Source organism: Dipteris shenzhenensis, chromosome 28 (genome assembly GCF_047967505.1).
Source record: "Dipteris shenzhenensis isolate YYH24624 ecotype China chromosome 28, Dip_SZ_1.0, whole genome shotgun sequence".
NCBI classification, from domain to species: domain Eukaryota; kingdom Viridiplantae; phylum Streptophyta; class Polypodiopsida; order Gleicheniales; family Dipteridaceae; genus Dipteris; species Dipteris shenzhenensis.
Genome location: NC_141623.1, coordinates 45,070,670 through 45,095,331, shown reverse-complemented (window position 1 = coordinate 45,095,331; position 24,662 = coordinate 45,070,670). Strand labels below are relative to the sequence as shown.

At 44.4% G+C, this 24,662-nt stretch overlaps 1 pseudogene; it reads right to left on the bottom strand.

Moving 5' to 3' along the window:
* The window catches only part of LOC147883609 (uncharacterized), a 42,671-nt pseudogene extending 18,220 nt beyond the window's left edge, over positions 1 to 24,451 (bottom strand).
* Between the last annotated feature and the right edge of the window lie 211 nt (positions 24,452 to 24,662).

The window sequence follows — 24,662 nt, the reverse complement described above, 5'->3', positions numbered from 1 at the left end:
GAGCATTGGATGACACATCTTCCATGACAATCTCAAGAAAATCAGCTCCCTTGCAACAACATGCCATAGCAGGTGACTCACAAACCAATGTCAATAATTGGATACAAACATTGGCAACCATCGACAATTGCCATTCATTAGACCCCATCTTCTCACAGATAGATGCTAATGCACTATAGGTCGATCCTCCACTAACACATGAAGAACCAATCGATCTAGAGATGCCATTCTTTATGGCTGACCTCGAATGGGATAATGAACCTGAAGAAGGTACCCATACCAATGATGACTCAGATTTTCCTTGGGACCTTGAAATAGAGGCTGCAAATGCCGAAATTGAAGATCAAATCTTTGATAATGACCTAGCCATTGTGCATTCCCTAATGGCAGTCGAGCTCCCAAAAGTTGAACCTCCAAAGTTGAATAATAGTAGACTTCAGATCCTGCAAGAAAGCTGAAGGAGGAAATTGCAGAAAAGCCAAGGTCAAGCTCTTCAATGAATTTGAATGAGTCCAAACAAGGATTGTCGAATTGTACCTTGCAAAGTCAGCTCCCTCAAAATCAGAGCCATCGCCTCTTGAATGGTCCCCTGAGGATCTGGAAGGAGTATGTGCACCACATGAACCCTTACTTGGAAACACCTTACCAGTGGAAAAGTTACCCCACAGTTCCCAACGTAAGAAGTTTCAGAAATATAAGCCACATGTGCAGATGAAGCTCAATCAAGCAGCTTCAAAAAAAGAAAGAAAATAAGAGCCTAACAAATTAATAAATGCAACTATGCCACCCAGTACACATGCCACATGTCAGGCTAGTTCAACCCCATCAGAGGCCGATCTTCGAGAAGTGCCGAAATACTTCAAGAATTATACAAGTGGCAATGCGCCAATAGCAATGCCACGACCACTTAGAGAATCTGAAGTTCAAGAAACCGATAGCATTGGAGAAAGTCCAATCTATGAGGGACCGTCAAAAACATGCACAATAAACCTCGCCCTTGAAGGAGAGGAAGACAAATTGGTTTTCATTGTCAAACAGCTTCGTCAAGAAGATGAATCCAAACTCGAAGAACTCCTAATGGAATACCGTTACTGCCTAGCATGGTCATACAAAGAGATGAAAGGAATTTCACCAGAAGTGGCAGTACACACGATACCTATAAGGGAAGGTGCTCACCCTAAGGTATGTGGACCTTATCACACAAATCCTAAATATGGCACCATGGTTTATGACGAGTTGGAAAAACTCCTAGATGCCGGATTCACACCCATTGTCATTGTGCCTAAATGCAACAAGAAGTTTAGAATATGCATAAACTTAAAAAATGTGAATGCCGCCACAATTAGGGATCACTATCCCCTACCCTTAATAGAAACAGTGTTGGAAAAGGTGGCAGGATCTGAAATATATAGCTTCTTGGATGACTTCAGTGGCTATAACCAAGTGTAAATTGCTCCTCAAGACCAATCAAAAATAGCATTTGCTATATAATGGGGTATTTTTGCACATCGAGTCATGCCATTCGGCCTTTGTAATGCCCCGGCCACATTCCAATGTGTGGGGACTTTCGGTTGCCATTGTTTAGAGCTAAGCACTGTTAATCGATCGTGATCACAATGGCGTTTCAAAATACCTGTGCATCTCTCAATCATGGTTGCTAGAACAAAGAAGTGGAATGTAGTCTATGTGGATAAAGCATGGGTGATTATCTGACTAGAGCAATATTTCTGTGGACGTAATTGCAGAGCACCCCATGGCCATTTAAGGGCTCACAATAAAACTTTTTGCTCAACATATCGCAGAACACGGCTACCTCAACATCTGCTATGTAAATGCATCACGTATCGCAAGCTTCCCCAGAATATCACGTTGTGTGTGTGTGTCTTGTTATGGATAAATTTGACCAAAGTAAAAAGGCATAAATATGTGTGTGTTTTTGTATGTGTGGCAATAGTATAATAAAATATGGTGTGCATAGGGCCTAGGGTTGAGATGGCAGGGCATGACCATGTGCCACCCTTCCACGTAAGAGGACCCATAAGGTGTGTTGTATATAATCCATGGTAGTAATATTATAAAATGTACGGTGGCATGGTTCCTCCATGTGCCACCCCTCCACCTAGGCTGCATTTAGTGAGATATGGCTCGAAGTCCATGGGAGAAGTAATATAAAATAGGTGGAGATGGATATTATATTGGGTTATTCCCTCCATGTAGGATAGGCCCATGTGGGGGAGGTATAGAAGGTCCAAGAGTGCAAGTTAAATAATGGTGAAAGCAGGATGAGGTGGCAAGATTCCTTGTGCCAACCCTCCACTTGTCCTCCTAGATGTTTGAATGTATTATAAAATTGGGAAGAGACCAAGGGAGTAGCATAGACTTGGGATATGGGAGTTGATATATGTGGAAAAATGTGGCCAAGCGTTATCGCACACAATTGAGAGTGCGTAACCGCCTAGCCCACATGGGAGACTCTTCCACACAACCATGCATGTGGGAGGATGCATTTATTGGGAGAGACCCTCTGTCTTGGCTATAAAAGGAGGGGGTTATTCCTTGATGAGGCACGCTCATTCTTGTAAAGCCACCTAGCTAGTACTTTGATTTCCCCCTTCCCTTCCTTTCAAATAAAGCATGGTCCTCTTCCCTTGATGTCTCCATCTTTACATTCCTCCTCCCATCATGTACATGCTTCTCTTCCCCCTCTCCCTTTCCCCTCGCCCTCACGTTCTCCTTTCCTCTATGGCCCTTGAGCATTGCCATGCTTAGTGTCTATAGCAGCCTCTTGTCCTGATTTCTTTTCTAGGTAACAGAACTGGTGTGGCTGCTGGGATTCGAGCCCAGGACTCCATGGCTAGTGGTGTAAAATCTATTACTCCTACGATTGGGTGCGGCACTGCGGCCTCTTCCATGTGCAGTTCTCTACTTTTGCACCTCCAAACTGTGTGCCTTCCCTGTCTCTACGGCTGCAAAACCTCCCTACTTCTATGCTTCCAGTCTACCTGCTTTCTGCTCACAGTTCCTACGTGTATTGTGGCTCACGAATCTTCTACTCATACCGATCACATCTACAGAACTGTAACACCCGTGCTCCCTCTGAGCTCCTGCGTGCCCATTTGCATGTCCACCCGTGTGCATCGCGACTATTTTCTGGCTCCTGTGTCTTCTGGTCACGGACTGTTTTGGTGAATCTTCTGCTCATCCCGATCGCATCACTCAGTATGTCACTAAGTGGGCTAAAGCTATCGCCCTCCCCGCTGCAAACGGTAAGGTAGCTTCAAATTTCATATTTGAACGTATCTGCACAAGGTTTGGGACACCCATGGAAATAGTATCTAACCATGGGAGTCCATTCTTAAATGAAGCAGTGGAATTGCTCATGGATCGCATGGGTATTGATCACCGCACTTCTAGCATCTATCATCTAGTGTCCATGGGACAAACGGAGCGAATCAACGGCCTCCTTTGTAAAACCATGGGAAAAATGGCTATAGGGAACAGGAGCCACTGGGATCAGAAGGTCGCAGAAGCCATATGGGCTTACAAATCACTCATAAAACGTCTACAGGTCACACTCCTTTTGAGTTGGTGTATGGTACTGAGGTAGTTTTACCACTACAGATAGAGATTCCAGCCTTGAGATTGGCACAAGAACAAAGGATGACAGAAGATGAACATGTAGAGGCCAGATTGGTACAACTTGAGAAGTTAGATGAAACCCGACACCTTGCACTACACCAAACAGAGATCCAAAATAATCGACAAAAGGCTCGCTTGGATGTTAAGATTCGCAAGGGATGGGAAAGACATTTTGTTGAGGGGGATAATGTGCTATGCTTTGATAACATATTGGACCACCAAATGGATAAGAAGTTTCTGCCACTATGGACTAGTCCATACAAAGTCATCAAGGAACGTAGCAATGGGTCTATACAAGTTCAGGAGCTGCATGAACCATATGGCAAGAAGGTAATCAACAAGCGTTATCTCAAGCCCTTCTTTGTCAGGCATGGAAATGCTGTGCATGCCCTGCCTGGGGGGGGAACTATTATGGATAAATTTGACCAAAGTAAAAGGGCATAAATATGTATGTGTGTTTTTATGTGTGGCAATACTATAATAAAATATGGTGTGCATAGGGCCCACGGTTGAGGTGGCAGGGCATGACCATGTGCCACAGAGGACCCATAAGGTTTGTTGTATATAATCCATGGTAGTAATATTATAAAATGTAAGGTGGCATGGTTGCTCCATGTGCCACCCCTCCACCTAGGCTGCATTTAGTGAGATATGGCTCGAAGTCCATGGGAGAAGTAATATAAAATAGGTGGAGATGGATATTATATTGGGTTATTCCCTCCATGTAGGATAGGCCCATGTGGGGGAGGAGGTATAGAATGTCCAAGAGTGCAAGTTAAATAATGAGGAAAGTAGGATGAGGTGGCAAGATTCCTTGTGCCAACCCTCCACTTGTCCTCCTAGATGTTTGAAGGTATTATAAAATTGGGAAGAGACCAAGGGAGTATCATAGACTTGGGATATGGGAGTTGATATATGTGGAAAAATGTGGCCAAGCATTATCGCACACAATTGAGAGTGCGTAACCGCCTAGCCCACATGGGAGACTCTTCCACACACACCATGCATGTGGGAGGATGCATTTATTGGGAGAGACCCTCTCTCTTGGATATAAAAGAAGGGAGCTATTCCTTGATGAGACACACTCATTCTTGTAAAGCCACCTAGCTAGTACTTTGATTTCCCCCTTCCCTTCCTTTCAAATAAAGCATGGTCCTCTTCCCTTGATGTCTCCATCTTTACATTCCTCCTCCCATCATGTACATGCTTCTCTTCCCCCTCTCCCTTTCCCCTTGTGCCATAGTCTCCCTCTTCATTCCCTCCCCTTCTAATCCCTTTTCCCCTCCCATGATAACGTTTCGCCCTCACGTTCTCCTTTCCTCTATGGCCCTTGAGCGTCACCATGCTTAGTGTCTAGCCTCTCGTCCTGGTAACTCTGTGTGTGTGTGTGTGTGTACTCACCCTTATCCCATGGTGGGTACAACACCATAATTATTGTGATGGTAGACATCCCAATATGGGAAGTGCCTACCATTCTCCACAATAAAGCTCTTTATATAGAATCATACCTTCAAAGAGTTCTCTAGTACTTTAAGTAGTGCTCCAGGAAACTCTGAGGATGTTAGGAAATGTCATATGAGGTCCTCTTGCCCTGAGCCGATGGGAAAATCCGAGGGCGATCACTTACTCCTACAAGATCTTTTAGTCTTCTCTGTTGGTGGGTCTGCCATCTCAGCATCTGAGGGCTCTGATAAGGACACCTTCTTCCTGGGGCGGCCCGATCCATGGTTTGGAGAGGGGTCTGAGGTGGTGCGACTTCTTTTCTCGAGGTCAAGGATCTCTACGTCAGAATCCTCAGTGCCTGATTCACTTAGAAGATTCACCCTTGGAATATTCTCGGAATATTGGGACATTCCGTGCGATAATGACTCTTTTGGTGGCACTCATAGCACACAACATTGGCACATTCTCTTGGAGGGTGATTGGCTTGATTTTTGATGCCCACCATCTCAAGCCGAAGATCATTCAGGGCCTTGGCTAGGTCATTAACTCCGGGTTCTTTAGCAAGAGGGGCCGGGGGAGTAGGAAGGAGGGGGGCTCATGGGCGAGGTTGGGGAAATCTTCCAGGCAGAGGCTGAGGATATACTCCTTGTTGAGGGTAAGTTCAGCATTGTCCTCCTATGTGGCGATTAAATGGTCCAAGAGCACGGCCGCTTGATCCACATATCGATGCGCCATCTCACCTTTTGACTGCTTCAAGTTTGCCACCTGTAGGTACACATTCTCTGGCTCCTCTTCTTTGCCAAAATACTCAATCATCGCTACTGTTAACCTTGGCCAGCTTTGGCGAACGTCATCGGCCTGCTTCTCATACCACACTTGAGCCAAACCCTCTAGAAATGTGGGAAGAACCAACAACCATGTATCTTCAGTAAGAAAAGTGACAGAAACACAATGGCGCTTGAAGGCCACAAGATACTCATTTGGATTTTCTTCAACCCATCCACAGAATACGGGAATGTCAGCCATGCTTGGAAAATGGAAAAGAGAGAGCCAAAATGAGGCTTATCTATTGGTAAACAATGGAAAGAGGTAGCTTGAACTGAAAATCTGGCAAAGATACATCCACAAAGCACACATAGGCAAGGTAGGGTGTGACTAGTGTATTGTGAAATATTACATAGGAAGAATCTTCAGCATAGAATAGCTCGTAGACAATCTTAAAAGGACCAACCCTCATGATATCACGTCCATCTTTACAAGCGAGGGTTAGAGACATGGCGCTGCATGAGGTTGTTCATCAAGGCAAACAAGAATGCCATGACAAATGTCAACAATTGGAGAGCTTGCACATCACCTTTAGCTTCTTCCAGTTCTTGTAATCGCCATGCTATTTCTTCAAGGGGTGTGGGGTCTAGCATCCTTCTTTTGAGCAATGTCCTTGAGGACCTTTCTGATGATCTTTTGAAGTCGGTAAACTCGTATCAAATATGTCCAACACTTAGTTTCATGATGACCACAACCTTTGCATTCCTTACAAATGATCACCCTCCTTCGTGGCTTGTGGCTTTGTTGGGGCGGTGCTTCCACTCACTTCATGCGTGATTGAAGTACAAGCTTCACGTGCCAAGAAATCAGCAACTATATTTTGAGCTCGAGGGATATGCTAAATTTTTACCTCTCAAATTGTTGGCACACTTCCAATGCTTGATGTCGTGGAACCAAGCCTTCGCTCCACACCTTCCACCTTCCACTAACTTGTGTTGAGATATCGAGCTCCAATATGCCAAGGTGACCGTTGTGCATTTATGTCACCGACTTGTTAGCTGCAGATGCGGTTGGTACACCGCCCACGAATAATAGCTGGATGACAGCTATCCTTATCTACTCTAGTTTGTGGCTCAGTTAGTATGCCACCTTAGTTAGTTGAGTTTGGTTTGAGACCCACATATTGGGTTCTTCTATTTCTTTGTACGAGAGTTCTTTTGGTTGTCACAACTAAGAAGAGGAAAACTATTTTCAGCCTCCACCTGTGTGTGTATTCCCCCATTGTGTATGTGAGAAAGCCGCAAGTGAGACTCCTTCCCTCTCTCCCACTATCTTCACATGGTATCAGAGCCTTGTTCATGGTAAGGAGCTCAAGAAAGCAAACCAAGTTCGCGGTGTCCTGGTAAGAGGACCAGTGTTGCTTTCTTATTTCGAGTTTGGGAGCAAATCTCTATAGGTAGCACAGCCAGAAGTGTAAGAGTGCACTGTCTCAGATTGAGATGCCCTTTGCGGTGTGTCAAGAGCGCAGTATATGCTACGGGTAAGGGCAAAGCCCTTGATAACTTTATTTTTCTGATTCGAGGCCATTTTGAGGCTCTTTTTGAAGGCGGAAGTTCTTCGCAGGCACTCAGAAAAAGACCCTGTTTTTGCTGTGCGACCACTGCTCGACTGGTCGGTGAAAAGTTGCCGCAGAAATTGCATCGTATGCCTGTGTGCAGAGATATTGCGAGTTGCAGAATCATGCTTGTTGCCTGTTGATGCAAAATCGTCACTAGGAAGTGACTGTGGTCAAATACCATTTTCGTCAATTTTGTAGATCTGCCCGTGTGAGGCAAAAGCTGTGTTTTTTTGCAGTGACAGAATATTTTGCAGTGTTCTATAATGGCGTCTAATTCTCTTTCATAGATTGTCACTGAAAAGCTTAACAAGAGCAACTTCCAGGCATGGAAGTTTAGAATGACGAATTTCCTTATGGGAAAAGGCTATTGGGAGTTCATTATAGGAAATGAAGAAGAACCAGTTCTTCCTAATGTTCCCAATCAACAGGAAATGCAGGCATTTAAAGGATGGCATGAGAGAGCGAGAAAAGTTATGTACTAGGTGTCTATCAGTATTTCAGATTCTATGATTGTGCATATTCAGGATGCAAGTACGCCAAAGGAGGCATGGGATACTTTGGCAAAAATGTACAGCACAAATACGCAAGCCAGGAAAATGCAGCTCAAATAGGAGTTGCACAATGTGCAGAGAGAAAATTTGAGCATCAATGACTACCACATGAAGGTGAAGAAAATTGCAGATGCACTTGCTTCCATTGGGTCACCAGTGGAAGATGATGATCTAGTTTCTGTGACCTTGAATGGTCTAGGAAAGGATTATGCACAGTTCCGGACATCCATTGCCGTCCGTGAAAAATTTCTTGATTTTGAAGAGTTGTTTGCTCTTCTAATTTCTAAAGAGCAGAGAAATGGGGGTGCATCTTCTTCAGGAGGAACTTCAAAATAAACTGTCTTCTACTCAAATGCTGGAAGAGGTAGAGGCAGAGGAAGAGGAGGCCAATCTGCAGGCCGTGGTAGAAATCAGAATATGTAGCAAACTCAAGAAAACCAGTCCTATGGAGGAGGACGTGGTAACTCTAGAGGCAAGGGGAGCCAAAGAGGCCGTGGTGGATGGCAGAGAGGCCAAAATGCAAATAACAATGTTGAATGCTACTACTATGGTAAAATGGGTCATATGGCTAAGGACTGCTACAAAAAGTAGAATGACATTATGAATGGAAAATTGCAGCAAGGCAATTATGCATCTTCTAGTAGACAGGGTGATGACAGAAATGAGCATCTATTTATGGTGCAGCACATGACCAATTCTATGACAAGTGCAGAAGAACGAAATGATGTGTGGTATGTTGACTCAGGTGTGTCAAACCACATGACAGGTCATGTAGAATGGATGCAGGATGCAAGGAAAATGGAAAATCCAAGATTTGTGGAGACTGGCGTTGATACTGCACATCCTATTGTGCAGATTGGTAAAATTCCTTTGTCTATGCAGGATGGGAAAAAGAAATACCTGTCTGATGTATTTCATGTCCCGAACATCACCAAGAACCTGGTCTCTATTGGTCAAATGGTTGAGCAGGGCTTGGAGGTCAGATTTAATCCTCATGGATGCTTTGTTGAGGATATGAAAAATAACGGTCGCTTGATAGCAAAAGGAAAGAAGAAGGGCAGGATGTTTACGTTGGATGAGGACATGCATGAATTGAGTGCAGCAATGTTTGCACATGGGACCGGAGTAGTTGCAGATATTGATATCTGGCATAAACGCATTGGTCATGTTAATATACAGCAACTTAAATCAATGCAAGCGCAAAATATTGTTGCAAGATTGCCTAAATTCAAGGTTGCAGAAATGCATAAGGTTTGTGAAGCCTGTCAATTTGGAAAACAGGCAAGGAAACCATTTCCTAGGCATGTTCAAGAGAGTAAAAAGCCATTGGAATTAATCCACTCTGATGTGTGGACTACTAAAGCTGCATCTATTGGAGGCTGTCACTATTTTGTCACTTTTATTGATGACTTCAGCAGAAAAGTTTGGGTGTATTTTATGAAAAAGAAAAGTGAAGTGTTTGGGCACTTCAAAGCTTTTAAAACTATGGTTGAAAAAGAAACAGGCCTGCAAATAAAATGCCTAAGGTCAGATGGAGGGGGAGAGTACCTCTCAAATGAGTTTGCAAGGTTCCTGCAGGAGCATGGCATAAAGCAGCAATATTCATGTAGTCATACCCCACAGCAAAATGGACTTGCAGAAAGGAAAAACAGGCATATTGGAGAGGTATCTTGGGCCATGCTAAATGAGAAAGATCTACCAGATTATTATTGGGCTGAAGCAGTTGCTACAGCAATTTACATAATGAACAGGACTCCCACTGCAGCAATACATGGCATGACGCCAGAGGAGATGTATACTGGTAGGAAACCAGACATTTCTCATTTGAAAATTTTTTGTTGCATTGCCTATGTTCATGTGCCAGATGAGTTGAGGTCCAAGTTGGATCCAAAAGCTGAGAAGTGCGTCTTTATTGGTTATTCTCTGCAGCAGAAAGGGTATAGATGCTATAACCCTTCTACTCGTAAGTTTATAGTGAGCAGAGATGTTGTTTTTGATGAGATGAGCAGCTGGTATAAACCAGTAAATGTGATGATTGATGTAGATGCACAAAATGGTAATGCTGCACAGAATTCAATGCAGCAGTCACAAAATATCAGTGGACCTACAATGTCCTCTAGCCAGATTGAGATCAGGAGAATCTCCTCAAAGCAATGCAGATAGTGGTACGCAGGTATCACAAAAAGGAAAAGAGAAGGTAGATCAGCCCATGTTTGATGTGAATGCAGGTCACTCTTATGTGGATGGTGAATCCAGTGGCTCAGAACAGAGCATTGATGATGAGTTGGGTATTCCTTCTATTGTTACACCTGGACTAAGGAAGACCAGGGATGTTTTGAGAGCACCCGGAAGTGAGCCTATTTTGCATAGGTCTACCAGAGCTAGGTATCCTGTGGATAGGCTGAAATATGATGGATTTACAGCCATTCACTATGCCTATATGGTCAAAGTGATACAAGAACCAGAACCCACTTCTTTTGAACAAGCCATGGGAAATGAAAAATGGGAGAAAGCCATGGATGAAGAAATGGATGCCTTGGAAGCAAATGCTACATGGGAATTGGTGCCTTTGCCTAAAGACAAGAATGCAATTGGCTGTAAGTGGGTTTATAAGATCAAGCACAATGCAGATGGTTCTGTGAACAGATACAAGACAAGATTAGTTGTCAAGGGGTATGCACAGACATACGGCATTGATTATGAAGAAACATTCACTCCGGTTGCAAGGATGGCAACTGTAAGAGCAGTCATTGCTATGGCTGCATCAAAGGGATGGTCTTTACATCAGATGGATGTAAAGAATGCCTTCTTGCATGGTGATTTGCAAGAAGAGGTCTTTATGGAGCAGCCACCAGGTTATGTTCATGCTATTCATCCTGAGTTTGTTTGTAGGTTGAAGAAAGCCTTGTATGGCTTGAAGCAAGCACCTAGAGCATGGTCTGACAAGATAGGACAGTATCTTGTCACTATTGGCTTTCAGATTTCCAAGGCAGATTTCTCACTCTATGTGAGAAAAACAGAGAAAGGCATTATGCTGCTTGTCATTTATGTTGATGATATGATCATCACAGGTGATAGTGATGAAGATATCCTTCATGTGAAAATGCTATTGAAGCAGAAGTTTGAGATGAAGAATTTGGGAGAGCTGCGTTATTTCTTGGGCATTGAGGTGATTAGATCACCAAGTGGGATACAGCTCTTGCAGAGACAGTATGGATTGGACATGCTGTCCAAATATGGGATGATAGGCTGTAAGCCTATTTCAGTTCCTTTGTCAGTTTATGTAGGCTCCAAGAAAACCGCATTCGGATGCGGCTAGACGCATACTCAGGTATGTGAAGTCCACATTGCAGTATGGACTATTTTATGAGGCTGGGGTTCAAATACAATTGCATGGATACACTGATGCCGATTGGGCTGGTAGTATTTCTGATAGACGATCTACCAGTGGATATGTGTTCTCTTTTGGGAGTGCTGCAGTCACCTGGAGCTGCAAGAAACAGCCTACAGTTGCCTTGTCGAGCACAGAGGCAGAGTACAAGGGTGTAGTAATGGCTGCATGTGAAGTAGCTTGGTTGCATAAGCTACTTTATGATATGCATCAGTCTACAGATGGGCCAGTTGTCATTTATTGTGACAACATGAGCAGTATACACTTGGCAAATAACCCAGTCTATCATGCTAGAACAAAGCACATTGAGGTGCATTATCACTATGTGCGGGAGAAGGTTTTACTAGGTCTTATTGATCTAGTTTATGTCAGCACAGAGGATCAGGTCGCTGACATATTCACGAAGGCATTGGGCGCAGAGAAGCTACGCAAGTTCAAAGACCTGCTTGGTGTGCAAGGATTGGGATTGAGCTCGAGGGGAGTGTTGAGATATCGAGCTCCACTCGCGATATGCCAGAGTGACCGTTGTGCATTTATGTCACTAACTTGTTAGCTGCAGATGCGGTTGGTACACCGCCCACGAATAATCACTGGATGACAGCTATCCTTATCTACTCTAGTTTGTGGCTCAGTTAGTATGCCGCCTTAGTTAGTTGAGTTTGGTTTGAGACCCACATATTGGGTTCTTCTATTTCTTTGTGCGAGAGTTCTTTTGGCTGTCACAACTAAGAAGAGGAAAACTGTTTTTAGCCTCCACCTGTGTGTGTATTCCCCCATTGTGTATGTGAGAAAGCCGCAAGTGAGACTCCTTCCCTCTCTCCCACTATCTTCACAACTTATTCACACATGAGTTGAGAATCTCCCTGCAGCTCAAGTTGCTTGATACGATGCTCTTGTGCCTTTTGTAGCCCAAAAATGAGTGCCGAGTACTCAGCTTGGTTGCAAGAACTTTCTGGTGCAGACTTGCTATAACAATACACCTCACCCCCTGGTGAAGTGAGCTTCACACCCACACCAGCAGCCTTGGTCGAAGGTTTGTATGCTCCGTCAAATTGAAGTAGCCAAGATGTCATCACACCAAGACCAAAATCCGAACATCCCAAGTTTCTCAGTAATCCAAGATAGGTAGAAGGAGAGGGTGGGGAGAATTCAACACTTGAGTAAGACATTCAGCACCAAATAAACTTGCAATCCTTTATTGATAGTTTATCTTTAGACCAAAAAGAATTGCAACTTGAAGCTCAAAATGAGGCACAAAGAGTTGATTAGGTACAAAGGGATTCCTTGGTCAAAACATTACCACTAACCATAGCCAAGCCCTAGAAACCTTTACAGCGAGATTGAGAAGAAATCATTCAAGATGAGCTTATCTACTGGAATTAATAAGCAGATGCGCCAAATCTCCCCCCAAGCTTGGGGAACATCCCACCCTTCAAAGAATGTCACCCTTTTAATTACCTCCGATGCAGCAAGTAGCTCGATCACCGCACCATGAGTAGAAGTGAAATCAAAGTCCTCCCATTATATCACCAGTTCTTCACCTTGAAGCAACTATGGTGTATCATTCCACCCATCATCTCCTTGAACAATGCACTAGACAATCAGCCGTTGAAGGTCGACATGAAGATCCAGAAAGAGATCTCGCCAATTGGTAGCCGTAATGAGCGGAGGACCAAGCACCAAATCCTTAATCTCGTTGAGAAGTGACATAAATATTCACCCTCCTCGTGTGGTGTGCGTCCAAGGAGTGAACTTGAAAAAGTTTCGAATCATCAATCTAGTAGGAGATGTGAATGGAGCACATGAAATGAAATACTTTTGCTTTTTACAGCAAGAGGAAACTCCCCACGGTTAGAGAGTTACAGTTCCCAAGATTTCAATATATAAGCGAATTCATTACATTTTCATCACTTCCTATTTGCTGGCCCATTCATAAGTCTTTCTTTTGTGAATGGGGAGGTCTTGGGTTCAATTCCCACTCCTTAATAAAAGGAGAGGAGAAGAGAAGAAGAGAAAGAGAAGGAGAAGAAGAAGATAGAGATAGAGATAGAGGAGAGGGGCGCGATGTGAGGATCTATTACAGTTTTACAGAAGCTCAGAAAAACCTGTCGCGACCAAAAGACGTGATCTGTCCATGGCCAGAAGATGTGTGACACGCACGCGAATGTGCTAGTCGTGACAAAGAGATGTGCAGGTGCACCCAGGAGACATGCAAATGCGCGCACAAGACCCCAGAGGAAGCACAGATGTTACATTTTTGCAGATGCGATCGGTACGACCAGAAGATTCGCCAACCAGAAGATGCATCGGAACTACAGGCAAACTAGAGGCACAGAAATAGGGATGCGTAGATGCGCAAAAATTGCGACCAGAAGCAGATTGGAGGCGCGAAAGCTGAGAACCACAAATATAAGGTGTCGCAGAATCACACCCAGTTGTAGGAGAAACGAATTTTATGCCACTAGCCGTGGAGATTTCAATCCCAATAGCCACACCATTTATGTTACCTAGAAAAGAAATCAGGACAAGAGGCTAGACACTAAGCATGGCGACGCTCAAGGGCCATAGAGGAAAGGAGAACGTGAGGGCGAAATGTTGTCATGGGTGGGGAAAAGGGATTAGAAGGGGAGGGAATGGAGAGGGAGACTATGGCAGAAGGGGAAAGGGAGAGGGGAAAGAGAAGCATGTACATGATGGGAGGAAGAATGTAAAGATGGAGACATCAAGGGAAGAGGGCCATGCTTTATTTGAAAGGAAGGGAAGGGGAAATCAAAGTACTAGCTAGGTGGCTTTAAAACAATGAGTGTGTCCCATCAAGGAATAGCCCCCTCCTTTTATAGTCAAGAGAGGGGGTCTCTCCCAATAAATGCATCCTCCCACATGCATGGTGTGTGTGGAAAAGTCTCCCATGTGGGCTAGGCGGTTACGTAGTCTCAATTGTGTGCGACAACCCTTTGCCTCATTTTTCCACATACATCAACCCCCATATCCCAAGTCTAAGATACTCCCTTGGTCTCTTCCAATTTTATAATACGTTCAAACATCTAGGAGGACAAGTGGAGGGTTGGCACAAGGAATCTTGCCACCTCATCCTACTTTCCCATTATTTAACTTGCATTCTTGGACTTTCTACACCCCCCCTACATGGGCCTATCCTACATGGAGGGAATAATCCAATATAATATCCATCTCCACCTATTTTATATTACTTCTCCCATGGTCCTTGAGCCATATCATTAAATGCAGGCGTGGGACCACCTAGGTGGAGGGGTGGTACGTGGAGGAACCATGCCACCTTACATTTTATAATATTACTACCATGGATTATGTACATCACACCTTATGGTTCCTCTTACGTGGAAGGGTGGCACATGGTCATGCCCTGCCACCTCAACCCTGGGCCCTATGCACACCATATTTTATTATACTATTGCCACACATACAATCACACACACACATTTATGCCTTTTTCCTTAGACAAATTTATCCATAACAGTATGCATGCGCATACACGCGCATGCATGCATACTTCATTATTGAGAAAAATGTCTGTATCTGTGATACATGATAGCTTTTTAAAATGCATACTTCATTTGAGCTACATTTATGTTGCATGCAAAGTGCTTGCCACTTCTTAGAGCTTCTGGCTGCCATGCAGGCATTAGTTGGGAAAATGTCCGTTTGAATAGTAGATGGGAAGACCAAATATGTCCACAACATAAAATGTATATAAAGGCGTTAGTATTAGTTTAGTTGCCCTCCCCCGAGAAACAATTACTGTAAGGTAAAAGGTTGCAACGGAAGTATTGAGGTGGTCATTGGAGGTTGTGAATGCAACGTACATCATAGGTTTAAGGTAGCGACTGTGTATCTACCCGAGCCAACATATTCATGTGTATCGTGTCCAAAAGCTCAAGACATGCATACTCTACATTATCACACATGAAGAACTCTGTGGTGGGTACTAGTTCATGATGTGGAAAAAAGTGATGGCGCGAGCTACGAAGGCAAAAGGTCATGTGGCTACTCGTCGATGGCTCGTGTTTGAGAAGGACTTGCCATGTGAGGTAGATGCATTGGAGGAGCGGGTGCCAGAGACATGCAAAGCATTGCCAGTGAAGGTCGAAGCAACCCAGGCGCTGTCAGAGGGTACTCAGGGTCGTTCTCCTCCCGAATCACAGATGTAGCCCACTGATGAACCTTCCAAAACATGAGTGACTTCAACTGTCTCGTGATTTTGGTGTGTTTTAAGTGCCATAGAATGCCATCTGCATGCAATGCTACAACACTCCAACGCTCCGAACAACGTTGGATTCACCAACTTTGCCTATGCCAACGCTCCAAGTTTGTTATGTACTCCAACGCTACAATTCTTGTCCCCCCCACTGATCTGTGCTATGGATCAATGCTACGACTCCCCCCCCAAACCTGAATTTGCACTGCGAACAATGCTATGGCTCCCCCCCCATCAATTTGTGCTATGGATCAATGCAACGAGCCCCCCACCCCCCTCCCCCCCCCTGAATCTACTAGGTCCCCGTGCTTGTGTAAGGCTCGAATATGTACCCCCACACAGCCAGTCGAATAACACATGTTTTTCATCCTGAGAAGCATCAAAAGACCAAGAGGCAAACCCAAAAAAGCAACAACCTCAGAAGCAAGAGCAACCAAAGTTTTCGAGGTCAGTGTCACAATAGGGGTGGGCGGTGCAAACATCAACATCATTGTGCTCAACGATGTGGAAAAATTCTTTCATGAGGCATGCCATGCTGGCCTTTATTCTTTCGAGAGGGGGGGCACACTGTTTCACATCCATTACAGATGGTTTGCCGCAAACCGCACGCAACATCCAAGGTGTCAACAAACTCATCCAAAGGTACATAGGTTGGGACAATGGCCAATTGGGGGGGTGATTATATGCAAGAGCTTGAAGCAAAAGAACTTACACACCTTCCACGGAATGCTTGGGTATTGCATGAAGGACTACGGCAAACCTCACTTCCGAACCACTTACAAAAACATTGAACTAGAGGACATGAACATCGGCATGGACATGTATGCACAATACGGTGCAAAGGATGCCCGGAGTCATCTTTACTTGACAGGCTCAAACATATTTGAATGGGTGTTCATGTATTCGAAGTACAAGATGGGATCCCGATTGGTCACAATACTCGACATGTGTGTCGTTCGCATGCTTCGCACCAGGAAGTACTACCCCTCTGCCTCATGGGTGACCCTATACCAAGGACGAGGCATGGACTACTCCCATACATATTCCTTATGACGCACCATGGTCACACCCACAATGGTCAAACTTTCAAATGTGGGCGGTATTTTCTTTGCTTCTGACGTCCCAACCACACGGCCACGATTGGGGACTAGCACTTGCGAGATACTTGGCGGGCCGCTCCTCATTACTTTGACATCAATCCAACCAAATCCCCCGTTTCTACGTGTATCGCCTCACCTATCAATGTTCCCAGTCCTATCAACTTTGGTGATGCTAGTCCGGTGCTTGAGGTTGCAGTAGACACTCCAAGCTCCATCATCGATATCCATTCTGAGTGCCCACGCAGCCCCGATCGTCGTACAAGAAAAAAGGCCGCCGTGCTGTAGACTCCCAACGATGGCGACGACACACCACCCCAAATTTGCTATTTTATACCTTTGATGTCTTGTGCGATGAAGGGGATCCGTATTGCGTAGCGACACTAGCTTGCATTGTGCTACTTTCCATTTTTGTTTTCTATAATGTGCAAGCATCATCTCCCCCCCTAAATATTTTTCAAAAAAGCAAATTTTATTTTTTGGCATGTGAATTTTCTATGTGCAAAATAAAAAATACCGGTGTCTTCGGTCCTACGATCGGATCACATGTCAACCCGCTACGATTTTTTGAGCATAATGTACCCATAATGTAATAAGCACTTAGGTAGAAGCAGATAGGTATATAGAAAACCAAAATTAGCACTTAGGTATTGGCTCAAGCAGATATCTTAGCAAATTAAAATAGGGCCTTGATGCGAGATGCAAAATTGGGCACTGGGAAGAGGTGATAACAAAATTGGGCTCAAGGCTCTTGGCCAGGTCCTCGAAGCCCTTGGCGAGCTGCATCTCGTCCAAGCTCGTCTGGAACAAGCCATCGCCTGCCTGGTCCATGGTTTGTAGGATGTGCTTGAAAGGGTCATTGCCCAACATGATGGTGTACACCACCAACCTCGCATCCTGTTGCTTCATCTACCCCACCAAGGTACACAGGATCCACACCGCCATTGTTGCCCCCGTCGCTCAAAAACACCATCACCAGGCTCTTGTTCACCATCTCTGCACCTCGCATGGATTCCTGCGCCAGTTGAAGATCCCTGTGCCAAATGCTTGTCAAACCTGCAGACGTGGCCACCAAGGCTTGTTCTGCTTCTTCACATGGGTCTGCAAATCGGATGTAATGCCAGTATGCCTCATGGGTCAACTCATCTAGGAGCACATCCCTGCCCAGCCCAGAGCATTTTGAGCTGGTTGCCATGTGCCTAGCTCCATTGAACAACTTCTCTGTGCAACACCCTCCAGTTTCACCTGGACATGGCACCAAATGAGTATGTCCTCTTGTCCTGCTTGTGATTACTACTGTCAACTTCCTTTTGGGCATGGAGGTTTACATAAGACAGTGCATGGCAACATGACTAAGATGAAGTTTGTGTCTGAAGAAAAAGACATCGACATACAAGATCAAAAATATGCACGCAAAGTCCAGCAAGGCTGCGATGTGCATGATGCACTGCAAGGCCATTCCTCACATCACAAAAATGCACTGCATTCTTGTTGGTATGAGGGCTACCAATGGAGGGATCATTATGCAGTAGGCTTTACGTTGTTCGGATTGCGCTGATACATATTCATAGTCAAAATTCCCCCTTTTGCCATGGAAGCTGCGTGTCTATTTGCACATGGCACACCCCTGACCCCTACATACAGCACTACATAGGGTAGAATTTATCATGGCAAGCATGCCTTTCATGGTCACCCCACTCCAAGGGAAACACACAATCATTGTTGCAAGAGGGTAATGCACACTTCATGCCACATATGTGCTATCGAGAATTGCAATGATGGTAACCTTCATGGTCGACCCTTAAGGAGCAAGTCTTACTGCTGGACGCCTTTGCAGAGAGTACACAAGGTTTGCCACAGGTGTGCTTCCGATGCTTGCAATCGTGGGTTCCATTGTTATGCTCAAGTCGAGGTAACATGACCTCAGAAGGGTCAGTCGGCATTTTCCTTTTAAGGGTCAATGCTTGTATTATATTTGTTTGGGCTTCATGTAAATGATCAAAAAGGAATCAAGGTCAAGGTCCTTGGTGAGGGTGACATGGCACTAGACTAGGTGGATCTAAGGCTAAGGAACCTAAATGCATGAAATGTGCCAAGGGGCAAATGGCTTTAAGGATATCCCAAGAGAGGGGTAAAAGATGCATTAAGGAGGGACCCTAAATTGAAGACATGTGGCATACAAGATCCATCTATGGAATTTAGGGCTTGGTGGAAATTTAGTAAGCAAGAGCTTCAACGTAAGAAATTTCAGATAAGAAAGCTTACTACCACCGAGATCGGCTGGGAGGTGATTTTGTGTGCCTGTGCCCATAATTCAATGTAAAGCTAGGAGTAAGTAGTTCTAGATGTGTCATTTGGTATCAAAGCACAGGATTTGGTGATTGTCGTGGTCTGTCAACTCGACGTAGAGCTTCAAACCAACGAAGAATTGAGGAAGGCTTTGGTGTTCTCTGTCCACAGTATTTGTGCGTCTGCAGTATGTCGCGGCAATTTGTGAATCAAAGGGTTGTGTGATGCCCAAAATTGACAACGAATAACACGAAGCACAGATTGTATTTCGGTATGATATGTTCACGGACGTCATCGAAATAGAAGGTACCCAATCAATATTCCAAATCGACATCAAAACGAATGATGATTGTGTGACCTGAGTGCGATTCGATGTTTTAATTATAAAGGGATTCAAACATTTGGCATACGAGCTGCGTGTGTAAGGAAGCAATATGTGTGTGGGCTTGGCTTTGCTAGCAAAGTCACGGAAATGAAGAGACCTGCGGACGTGATAAACGATCACGCTCTTCTTTGTTCGCAATAGCTCGTCAATGTTGGGGATGCGTGGAACATCAAGGTGGCGCACGCGTTGATCACAGCTTATTGACTTTAGAGCTTATTGGCATCGCGGGAGGCTAGCTGTGGTTATAATTCAATATCAGATTGAGCTCACATCATTTGGAGCGAATGTAGTAAATGTCTGATGGAATTTTTGTTAATACCAAAGATTGGAGCTGGGAGGGGTGTTTGCTGCTACGACACGATTACTTTGCAGGTTGCATCCAGAACAAATACTCACAGAGAGTGGGTGCATAAGGAATTGCTACGTGTATGTATTGCTCACAGACTCTCTTGAGATATCCGGTCACCCGCATGGGCATGTGTTCAAATAGCATCTGCGAGATTTCATCGTGCAACTGAAATATGACCAGGGAGCTCTCTATGCCTTCTAAAGTTCGTTGGAATATGTACTCGTTTAATTGCCTCCGTGTTTGATTTATTTTGAATTGCAAGAGTTTCCCTAGTATAGGGAAAAGTGGGGTTTGGTTACAGTGTGATATATGCCTAGTTAGCTGTAAATTTGGAAGTTGGACTTTCGAATTGTAAATACAGTTTCAAGCGGTGTTTTATTATTTTATTTTATATTTTTTTTTAAAACACCCATCGACCTAAATGGAAGTAGAAGAAGAAGCTTTTAGGATGGATCCCATAGAGTCGGGAGTCCGGCCGACCCCGCAGGTGTCGCGCCCAGCAGGTCATACACTATCTGGCAAAATTGCAATGTTAGAGGATGCCTTGCAACAGATTTTAGTGTAGCAGTTACAAGCAAATGTAGGGCAATCTAAGCTCAGGAAAATGGTACATAGTATGTCTGCTAGACCATCCCGTGAAGAGAAAGGTAAATCTCCAATGGAACCGGAGTCCAGTGTTCATACGGTCGAGCCTAGGAGGGCTAAGGTGCCTAATATTGCCAATTATAGGCCATAAAAGTATTCTGGTAGGATGTCTAACCGTAGTTCCGATATCATTGAGACCTGGTTACACAGATGGGACGAGGCCTTCGCCCTTTGTGAAATCAGGAATGATATAAAGAAAATCCGCGAGGCCACCCATATGTTTAATGAGGCAGCGGATCGGTGGTGTATAAAACAGTAGAAAGATGGAGTGGCATCCACTACTTTTGAGAGGGGTTGAAAAAAGAACTTAGAAAAGACTTCTTACCTCCTGACGAAGCATCCCGAGCTTGGGATCAGTATCAAAACCTTTGTCAGAGAAATTTATCAGTGGCGGAATACACTAATAAGTTCAGAGAAAGTGTAATGAAGGTTGATGAACCCCTACCTCAGTCAATCCAAGTAAAAGATTTTATCTTTGGATTGAATGATCGAATCAAGATGGAAGTTCGGGCTAAGTATGTGAACACGCTGGATGAAGCAATTGCCATAGCCCTGAACTATGAGGATGCAAAAGGGAACAGACCAAGTGGGTTTGTGCAAGCTGAGACTCAGTTATTACCTCGATATTGTGGGCCATGGTTAATTCTAAAAAGAATAGGCAAGGTAGCCTATAAATTAGAATTGCCACAGGGTTATAAGGTGCACCCAGTGTTTCATGTTTCTCATTTAAAGAAATTTTTGCATATAGGCGACTCACTAATCAAGGGTGTTGTTTTGTTTCAGGAGATAGAGGATAATGCAAGACGCAAACTAACAGGAATCCTGGACCAAGGAACAATGCAAGTACGCAATCAGAAGATACCCACGGTGTTGGTTGCATGGCATGGTTTACCTCTATCAGAATCTACCTGGGAATCCGTATACCAGTTACGGAAAGTATTCCCATAGTTTATCATCAAGGACGCTCATGCCTGAAGAGGGAAGGAATGTTACGCTCAAGTCAAGGTAACATGACCTCGGAAGGGTCAGTCGGCATTTTCCTTTAAAAAATCAATGCTTGTATTATATTTGTTTGGGTTTCATGTAAATGATCAAAAAGGAATCAAGGTCAAGGTCCTTGGTGAGGGTGACACAGCACTAGACTAGGTGGATCTAAGGCTAAGGGACCTAAATGCATGAAATGTGCCAAGGGGCAAATGTCTTTAATGATATCCCAAGAGAGGGGTAAAAGATGCATTAAGGAGGGACCCTAAATTGAAGACATGTGGCATACTAGATCCATCTAGGGAATTTCGGGGCTTGATGGAAATTTAGTAAGCAAGAGCTTCAACGTAAGAAATTTCAGATAAGAAAGCTTACTACCACCGAGATCGGCCGGGAGGTGATTTCGTGTGCTTGTGCCCGTGATTCAATGTAAAGCTAGGAGTAAGCAGTTCTGGATGTGTCATCCATCATGCCCAGCGGGGTCATTGCATGCAAGTACCATCTAGCCATGATCAAGCTGGTCAAACATCTGCTCTTTATATTCCTCAACACAAAAGGTGCATTCTTCTCTGCAATTGTGGCTTCCTAGGCAAGAGTGATCAGAGGTATGCCCTTTCTCTAGGATGCATCTCAAAAAGCAGCTCTGGCATTTGCAAGAATAGAGGACAAGCTTGTTTTTCATCTCAGATAGTCACGCAAGTATTTCCAGCTGTAGCTTCTGGAGATCACTATCTTCTGGAAAATCTTAAGTATTGACTTGTAACCATGAAAGCACCCTATTTCTCCTCATCTCAACCACACCAGCTAGGAAGCTTACATACGATGATAACCAACTCTCATCAGTTCCTTTGTGTTGGACAACTCAGGCAAATGCCTCCTTCAAGGGGTTCAGTATAACTCCCATGGTCTCATTCGATTCCGCCGCCAGTCTAACCTGCTACATGTATGGGCTCATCTTTCAACTCCTCCTGACTATCAAAGTTCACAAGCGGCATTCCATCCAAGCAGTTGCCAAGCCTAAGAGCACTTTCTAGATGCACTCTGATCAAGCTGAGCCTCATGGCTATTCGCTTTGAATCTACAGGAGCCCAATCTCTTGCGCTTATTTGGGCAACCACCAGCTTCAAGTCCAGCATAAAGCTGCGGCCAGTATTGTGTGTGGGAAATAGTTTTTCAATTGTTTCTCCAATGTCAGAAATGCTGTCATGAAACTCAGGGTGTTGGAAGGGGGGCATTGCTGCAATCTCTACCTCCCCCCCATACATAGTGGTAAGGAAGTTCTCCTTGGACTTGTTGCATATCTGGTGGATCTTTTCACAGAACTCATCCTTGAGATCCTTCACATCCGAAGCATCAACATCCTTGATGGACATATGAACAAGCCCTTGAATAGCCTCACATCAGCCTTCACCAACCTCACACCATCCTGAAACCGTTATGTCTCTTTATCTAGATGAAAATCCTGTGCACACACAATAGATAGACATGAAGACATGAGGAAAGGACATGCACTTCAAAATGGGGAAATCAATTGTTTTTCAGTGCCTTAGAAGTGAATCCTTGTTAAAGTGTGCACAGTAACTCCTTGTTACAGTGTGCACAATAATCAGACCATGGAAGAAAGCAAGGGAATGGAGCAAGCTACCTTCTTGTTGAATATGGTCACATTGCTGATAGCAGCATTCAGGATAGAAAGGGGCATGTCCTCCTGCTCACGTCGCTCAAAACTTCCCAGACCCTCAAAATATAGCAACGCATACATGCGATCGGGTTCACAGATGGCAGTCATCCACATCCCATCTGTGCACCTTCCTCCTGCTACATCTAGCAAAGAACCAGCCAAGTGATTAAGAAGGTAGGACTTTCTACTGCTTTGCTTGCACATGGAGGATATCACTTTAAAACGCCGTTTCCAATCAGCAAGAACTAGGTCTTTGCTGGGAACAAACTCCATCCACACAAGCTCTTTGCTTCCTGCAAACTGTGATAGTTGAATTTCAATGCCTGTCCAGTCCATACACTGAAAAGACTCGTCAAGGCGGAAGGCCTTGAGTGAACTAAGGCCCCGATCATACATGGCCATGAACCTTGAGGCCTCATCATACACCACCAAATCAAAACCCCTCTTATATTGCCTCATAGGATTTCTCCCAATTAGAGAAACTTCGAGCCTTGGGCACAGATAAATGTGCAAGTCTGACTTATCTTTAGCTACCACAAACTGTAACACTTGTCCTCCCTTGAGTAGCACTACCTCGCTAAGAACCTCCTGGCTTGGGTCAAGAACCGCTAACTCCAATGGCTTGCTGAAGGAAGGAACCACTGCATGACTTGATGTTTGGCCATTCATTAGTTGGTCCAAGTCTCTCTTATCTGCTATCAACTCAACAGCTGTCCATGTGACCATTTCTTTTTGAATCTCTTCAATGTCATAGTTTAGAGTCATCTTGGTAGATAATGAACTACCCCATGGGATCCATGTAGAAAAATCAGAGAAACCTTTATTCGAGAAGCCTTTCAATCTCGCTCTCAACCTGTCCTCCTGAGACTGCGTCGAGATTGACACCTGCTGCTTCATTGCTTGTAGCAAGCTGGAAAAATCCTTTTCCATTTCATTCTTGATAGCTGTAGCGTCATCCCTGAGCGATCTCTCCATCTTGCTACCAATGAGAGTGTGTATGTCTTGCTTTACCATGGTTCTTATCACATCCAACAGTTCATCATATATGGTGCTGTACAAGGCCCAGGCTGCAGACATGATCTTATTGTGCATGGATGCATATGATGGATCTGAGGGGGGGTTCATGAGGTGCTCTATTATCAAGGAAAAGCCTTCATCTTTGATGTCCTTTTCAAAGTTAGCTTTAGACCATGTCTTCACATCCGAGGTTAGAAGAATTGTGACAAACTTCTCACTCAATGTAAGTTTAGCACTAAGCTTTTTCACTAAATAGCTGGCTGCCATCACTTGTTTCTCCAAGGACAGAGGCAATTTTTTATCCAAGAGCCCATCCATCCACAATTTCATACCAAGACCCTTTTCAGTGCCACTTTGCTTCATGCAAACGGACCCTAAAAAGGGGCATCAGTGTACGTCACTTCCTTGCTCTGCTCTAAATTTCCACCCGGCATTGCCTTAATTGTGACCTGCTGCATGAAGCAAATGGGTTTTGCAGTGTTGTTACCAGCAACCAAAAACACACCATAGGAATGACTTCCATCAGGGCTGAGACTCTGCAGGTTGGCACCACTAAACAACAATCTACCATGCT